Source organism: Rhagoletis pomonella, unplaced genomic scaffold, assembly GCF_013731165.1.
Source record: "Rhagoletis pomonella isolate Grant_MI unplaced genomic scaffold, Rhpom_1.0 Rhpom_scaffold_00007, whole genome shotgun sequence".
NCBI lineage: Eukaryota > Metazoa > Arthropoda > Insecta > Diptera > Tephritidae > Rhagoletis > Rhagoletis pomonella.
In genome coordinates this window covers 17813970-17821064 of record NW_023458561.1, presented here as the reverse complement: position 1 = coordinate 17821064, position 7095 = coordinate 17813970, and the positions used below count along the sequence as shown (strand labels likewise).

The following is a 7095-nucleotide window of genomic DNA, read 5'->3' as shown; positions in this document are numbered from 1 at the left end:
TATCCCGAAGCAGATTTCATTCTTTGAAAAATGGATAATTACAAACCAATTTTTTCCGACTTAGGCTAATGTACTTGCACATACATAACTGCCGCAAACATCTTTATCTTTAGATTTAAATTTTTCGTTTTATTCACATGGCCTTATACATATATTATAATATTGTATAAGTAAATATATGTATTTATATTAATAAATTTTAAGAGTGATGCTTTATAGTATCCACATACATACGTATGCATTATTAACTAGCCACAACATAAAATATGTATATTCCTAATCTAACACGTGTTAATCTCATTAAGAATGGAGGTTGAACTGTTTTTTTTTTTTGCAGAAAATTGCGATCACTTTTACAGCCTAATTACAAAAATGGTGCACTTTGAGATAGTTCACTTTTAAAAAACATATACCATACGTATTGCTGCATATCGTCACCATCACTGCAAAATGTCTTAGATATATGACACTGCGTTTTTACATTTCTGTTAGGTTTCTCTCAAACCCATACCCGGAGTCAGCCATAACTCAAAATATTCGGGAATTATGTATTGGCATCTTTAGAACAGCTCTGTGAGCACTTTCTATCTACATATGTAAATTTTAAAAGTTTGTTGCTTCTGTTAAATTTTGCAACGATGGTGACGTTATGTGATTACATATGTATGTATGCAAACAAAGCAAATTGAAATCAATGACGCACTATTGTAGGTACATATGTACGTATTTTTGAATACAGTCACATTAATATAATTTATGTAGTATATAGAGGGCTAAAACTTTTCAGTACAAAAATCTGTAGTTAACTGCCGATTCTGAGTTGACTACGCACTGTGAATTTGGCCCTAACTCGTTTTTACTTTTAGTTGACTCACTTTTGCATGTCTTGCTGTTTGGGCAGCTGCTCGCGAACTGAGTGTACTAGCGCCACCTTTATCGAAGGCAGACTTGTTTCACAGCGACTTCGGCCCAGTGACTACAATAAAGCCAATTGAAAGCGTCAAAGTTAGTCAACCAGTTAACTGAATGCAAAGAATATGTTTTGGCAGAGAATAAATTTATTTTGGCTGAGACAAAGCATTGCACGTGCGTTCAGACTCTAACAACAATAGGCACTAGCGCTGAGAGGAAATAATTTTAGAAGTTGAAGTTACTATATATCAGTGTTCATTTCGTAGGTAAATTTATTTCTTTTCTGTTAAAAGCTACCTAACGTATAACCGCCTGAAATCAGGTACGATTTAAAAAAAGTATTGGCATAATTCATTACTTTCGTTCCTCAAATTTTCTGCATAAAACCATGATACAAAAAAGAAGGTAGTTTCATTACTACTATTTTTTGATCATAAAGCAGATTTTTGACATTTCTCCAGATGTAAACATTAAGCATAGCTTTGCCACATTGAAATGTTTGAGAGGGGAGATTTTCTTTTAAATATTTGGGATTTAATAAAAGAGTTAAATTTACCTTAAAAATTAGCAAGTTGATGTTTTCGATAATCAAATTTGAATGTTTTTCTCAAGCGTTTAAAAGATCCTTTGAATAATATCGATGTGCAGAGATGAAGAAATTAAAATTAATCCAGTTTTGAAACATTTATTTATTAAAAAACTTTTTTCATTTTATTTAAAAATAAATATGTTTACATAACAAAACAATTTTTTTTAATAGTCCGAAAAAGACGTATTGTAAGCTATTTCGTCATTAAAGCATAGTCCGAAACCAGGCTTCGGAGAAGGTTGAATGGTCTCATTTCCCTCACAATTAAAGGAGCCAAAATTCAGAACTCTCTCGAAGTGAAGTATCTAGAAGTAATTCTGTATACAAAATTATCGTGGAAATCTAACGTGGAACACAAAACCTCTAAAGAATTGGCAGCATTTTGGCCATGTAAACAGGTATGTTGGAGCAGATTCTCATTCAAGAGCGCGGGAAGTCTGCTTGCAAAACTTCAAAGAACTTCTGCCGTGTGCTGTACGGAAGCTTTCTCTACAACACGTGGCGCTACTCTGGATGCACTGCTGCACTTACCGTCACTTTGTTTCTTCATACGTAGCGAAGCCTTAAAGGCCACCTGCAGACTAGAAAGCAACGGATGCCGGTATAACACCAAGGTTTATATAATATAAGAGGTTGCGCAATGCGCAGGTCCGTTATTCTTTTCTCGCAAAATTGGGCGACAACAACAGCGAAAACAACAAGCAGCGTAAGAAAACATAAAATTGAAATGAAGTGAAGCGATTTCAAACCAATTGTAATCGATAGCTTATTCGAAAATAAATTTACAGTTAATTTTAACCAAATTTTTACTCATACCTGTATGTCGAAAAAGCCACAAAATCGGATTTTTCACTGCGGTAAATTTTTGCGAAATTTTCATTTCAACTCGCTATATCTCAGACGTTTGCGTATCGATTGATTTGCAATTTGTACACAATAAACTAGATACTATTCTAAAGAAGATAAGTCTACCTGCACTTCTTAATATTTATTTAAAACGAAATTACGGATATTTTAACATTTTTATAAAAATTAAGGAGGTGATTTTTACAAATGCAAAAGTTGTGTTATGAAGTTTAAAATTTTTGTTTTGTTTTAATGCAGCATTAAAGTCAAATATATACGGATATTTTTGGGAAAGCTTCAGGTTTAGACAACAAGTAGTTTTAAAGTTATAACAATATTATGATGACACCCACGAGCGGTCGCTCGCCTCTAGATGACAAATATTTTTACTGGGCACTTGTACAAGTAATTTTGGAAGTAATATTAAGTGAAATGTTGAAATGCATGTGTACAAATTTCAAATCAATCGAATCATAAACGTCTGAGATATAGCGAGTTTAAATGCAAATTTCGCAAAAATTAGCCGCTGTGAAAAATCAAGTTTTGTGGCTTTTCGGCATGAAGGCGTGAAAGTAAAAATTCGCCCTGAGACGATATGCGCAGAGCGAGGCAATTTTTATTTCGCGGATTGCGCGACCTTCTGTGTATAGATCTTGGTATAACACTGAGTGGGACGAGTTGGAGGGGAATGAGTTTACATGTCTGCGGTGACAGACAAGCTGCACTTAAGGCATTGGGCTGCCCTCCAACTACTTACTTCCAAACTCTGGGTGCCAGTTCAATCGGGAGTACCTCCTATCGTCCATAACCATATTATCTTTCATATCATGAAGCACCGAAATTAAAGCCTTTCTGGGGATAACGTTTGCAAAGCACATCCAAATACTTTTCCGTGATTGGCTTTAGAATAAACGAATTTAATAATAACTAATTTTTGCGGTGGACAACATATTTAGCGGTCTTTTGTTTCAAAGAAACAGTTGGTTGGTTGTTTTTTAAATATGGCGATGTATGAATTTCCATTTTCGTTATTGCTCAGATCGAAGACAAATTTCCTTTTAATTTTGTAAATAATTTTTTCAAAATCAATAAATGATTATTGATGACTAAATAGGTATGGCAGCACGAAATGTCACAATCCGCTTAATTGTCAGGTAATTAATATGGTGTCCGAAAAGGGACAATGAAACTACCTTCTTTTTTGTATCATGGATAAAACCTGCAAAACTGTCATAAAGCAAAATTCGTCTTGGAGAAAGAGAGAAAAACCAAAAAGTACAGTAACGCTTTTCGGCTAATCCCTGTTAAAACTGTCAAACACACCATGGGCGTCATTTTTCGTTTACATAGCAGTTTCTAATCATTTGCCGATCTGCTAAATTATTTGCAAATACACCAGCAAATTAACAAAAATACTTTCAAAACTTGATATTTCTTCACTATGATATATTTAATAAGGTAGATGCACTTTTGGTTTTTGATTAATCTACAATCAAATCGTTTGAACAGCTGATGGTTTGACACTTTACCAGATTTTGCCAGCAAAAATTCTTCGGGTAAAATCTTGCACCTTCTGACAAAGAGAGGACCGATTTTACTATCCCATTTTTCCCCCTACCTGTCAGAGAACAGAGTACGGGAACGCTCTCTGGTAAAATCCTGTAAATTCTTGGGAGTTAGTGAACGCAACTATTCATTTGTAGTAAAATCTGTTCAGCCATGCGAGACCATTATAAGGAATTGAAAAGGGAAGCGAGACAAGTTTGCCGAAATAAGAAGAGAGAGGCCGCAATACGAAGAGAGAGGACGAAAAACGTGAGTCCGGAGAGATTGAGAGGCTGGCCGACAGGCGAAACATCCGAAAATTTTATCGAAAAGTTAGGCAACTAACGGAAGCTTTCAAGACCTGGGCGAACTTCTGTAAGAACAACAATGGCGACCTAGTGACCGATGTCCAGAACGTACTTATAATATGGAGGGAATTTCCACCCTATTAAATGACAGCAGCACTGAAAGTAGTGGAGAAGACGAACCAGAACCCTTAGTCGATGACGATGGAGTCGATGTACCACAGCCTGACCACAGCCAGGTACGAATAACGATTTCGCGGCTGAGAAACAACAAAAACGCTGGAGCTGGCGGCCTGCCAGCTGAGCTATTCAAATTCGGCGGCGAGTAGTTGATAAGGTTCATGCATCAACTCTTATGCAGAATATGGGTGGATGAGCGCATGCTTGACGACTGGAATTTAACTGGCCTCTACGAAATCCATAAGAAATAATTGTGCTGATTACGAACCGGTTAGTATAAAGCTTCTATCAGCTCCATATTTTGGGGGAAAAAAAACTAAGTGAAAGTTTAAAAAATCGCTTTTTTTGGAATATTTGGCAAGATTTAGCAAAGAAACAAAAGGTGATAGAACCTTCCTCTTAGGCTTAGATTAAAGCTAGAACTCTCGACTACTATCTGTACCATCCGCAGCAAAATCGGTTTGTGAAGTAAAAAAAAATTAGTTTAGGTTTTGGAAAAAATTGAAAATGCTGTGTTCTCAATAAAAAAAGGATCAGTCCAGAGCCTTCGTCTTGACCTGCAGGCTGTGACGCCACAGCCGCTAAACTTAAACATAGAATACATGATAATATTAAAATCACATTCAAGGTTAAAACAGTACATAAAGTATTCGTTTTGATTGTAATGAATTGAATTTAATGAATCAATTGAATTGCAAAATATTAATACTTAGAAATAGAAAGGCAGATCCACATTAACTTCTATCATATGTACTACCTTACTTATAAATAGATATATGATAAATAGATTATGATAGATGAAGATGGAGATGAAGATGAAGATGAAAATGAAGATGAAGATGAAGAAGAAGAAGAAGAAGAAGATGAAGATGAAGATGAAGATGAAGATGAAGATGCAGATAATCATAAAAATAAACATAAACATAAAAACGATAGAGACAAAGATAGAGACGAAGAAATTGATAGGGATAAAAAAGGAGATACAACTGAAGAATTTGCGAAGTTATTTTATGGTGTGTTAGGCTACATATTTTATGTTATTTAATCTTATGTTATGATATGTTATGTTATACTATGAAATATTATGTTATGCTAAGTACTAAGTTAAACTTCCCTCCACTTAAACCATTCCATCTAATTCTATTTCAACTCAACTCAGCTTATATAAACTATCCCTAATTTAAGCGATTGAATTTCAACCGTTGGGCGAACGCAAGTTTGAATAAAATAAACATGCTTAGAAGATACCAACCTATACATCTCATATACCAAACGAAAGGAAAAAACTTGAATTTTTGATTAGAGAAGCAAATAGAAAATCATTCGAGCGGTTTTCGAGAATTTTGTTATTAAAAAAATTTGCAAATTTTTTCAAAATTTTTTTGCCATAAAATGCTCGATATTTGTTTAATTTATATAAAGTTTGTACACGATAATATTTCTAGTCCTCTAAAGAACATTTATCCCGAAAATGAAAGTTATAGCTGCAAATCATAAGTTGCTACAGCACTTAAAAGGCTAAAAAATTTACCCAAAAATAAGCCAATATTTATCGTTGTTTCTAGGACAGACTCCGAATCTGTTACTCACAGAAATGTATCTGTAGATAGGTTTTGAATTTTTTCTTTGAAACGCCTCACCCTTCTTTGAAATCGCTTCACTAGTTCTCGGGAAATAAGCGTTTTCGTGAAGCTCTAAAAATTACAACTACAACATTTGAACATAGCCTCCATGTTAGGGTTGCCAAACGTATTGCTTTTGGGAGTAAACATACTCCTTTTTATTGTAATGTACTACCTTGTACTCCCAAAAAAAATATCTGGAAATGTACTCCGTTCTTAGTTTTGCACTTCTTTTGTACTCCTTTTTCCAGCTATTAATTTTTTATCATATACATGGCGTAAAATAATAACTGTTGCACAGGTTTTATTGAAAAATAAAAGGGAACTTTATAGATTTTGCGAAAGAAGTAGTTTATTGTTAATTATCCACAGATTTTACTTAAATTTTATTAATAAGTTTTTAATGAAGTCTTCGTCGGTTACTTTATTACATATCGTCACTAGACACGAATAAAGGCGCGAGCTCAAAAAATGACGGCGAAAAAAATACTTCAGCGTCAAAGATTCTTACATACTTCGCCGAAGTTTTTCATAAGCATCTTTTTTCGCAAAATTTTTTTACGCGCCTTTTTTCGCCGTCAAAATACTAGCGCGCATTTATTCGTGTGTAGTGACGATATCTTCTGTAACCATAGGCTAATTTCCTCCATTTGGCTCCTTCATACTCCGTCTTTTGTCCAACATAAGGCCTCATACTCAGCAATCGAAAAGACTCGGAACTGGTGACTAGGAGGCCATTCATGCGACCAACCCTATACCGATATAGGTTTTTTTTTGTTTTATACAAAATCTAAGAAAAAATACACCTGAAAAAAGCATGTACTTATCTCCCAAAGCTGGCAAATGGAAATAAGGATTAAAGCTTTAAAACTAATTAATAAAATTAAAGTAAACTATTTATAAAGTTAGCAAAAAATACTTTTTTTCGCAAAATCTTTAAAGCACTCTTTTATTTTTCGAAAAACCTTTGCGACAGTTATTATTTTATGCCCTGTACTTTGCCATTCATATTGTGGCAAACACTACTTAGTAAGTAAAGTTAAGTGTGATAGTGAAAAGGTGTAAGCATGGTCGTAGGCAGGTAGGTACAGGGCGC

At 34.4% G+C, this 7095-nt stretch overlaps 1 protein-coding gene across 1 annotated transcript in view; it reads right to left on the bottom strand.

Annotated features, from left to right (window-relative positions):
* The window catches only part of LOC118742393 (sodium-dependent nutrient amino acid transporter 1), a gene marked incomplete in the record, with an annotated part of 80442 nt that extends 79381 nt beyond the window's left edge, over positions 1-1061 (bottom strand). Inside the window, 1 exon segment of the mRNA XM_036474442.1 lies at positions 876-1061.
* Between the last annotated feature and the right edge of the window lie 6034 nt (positions 1062-7095).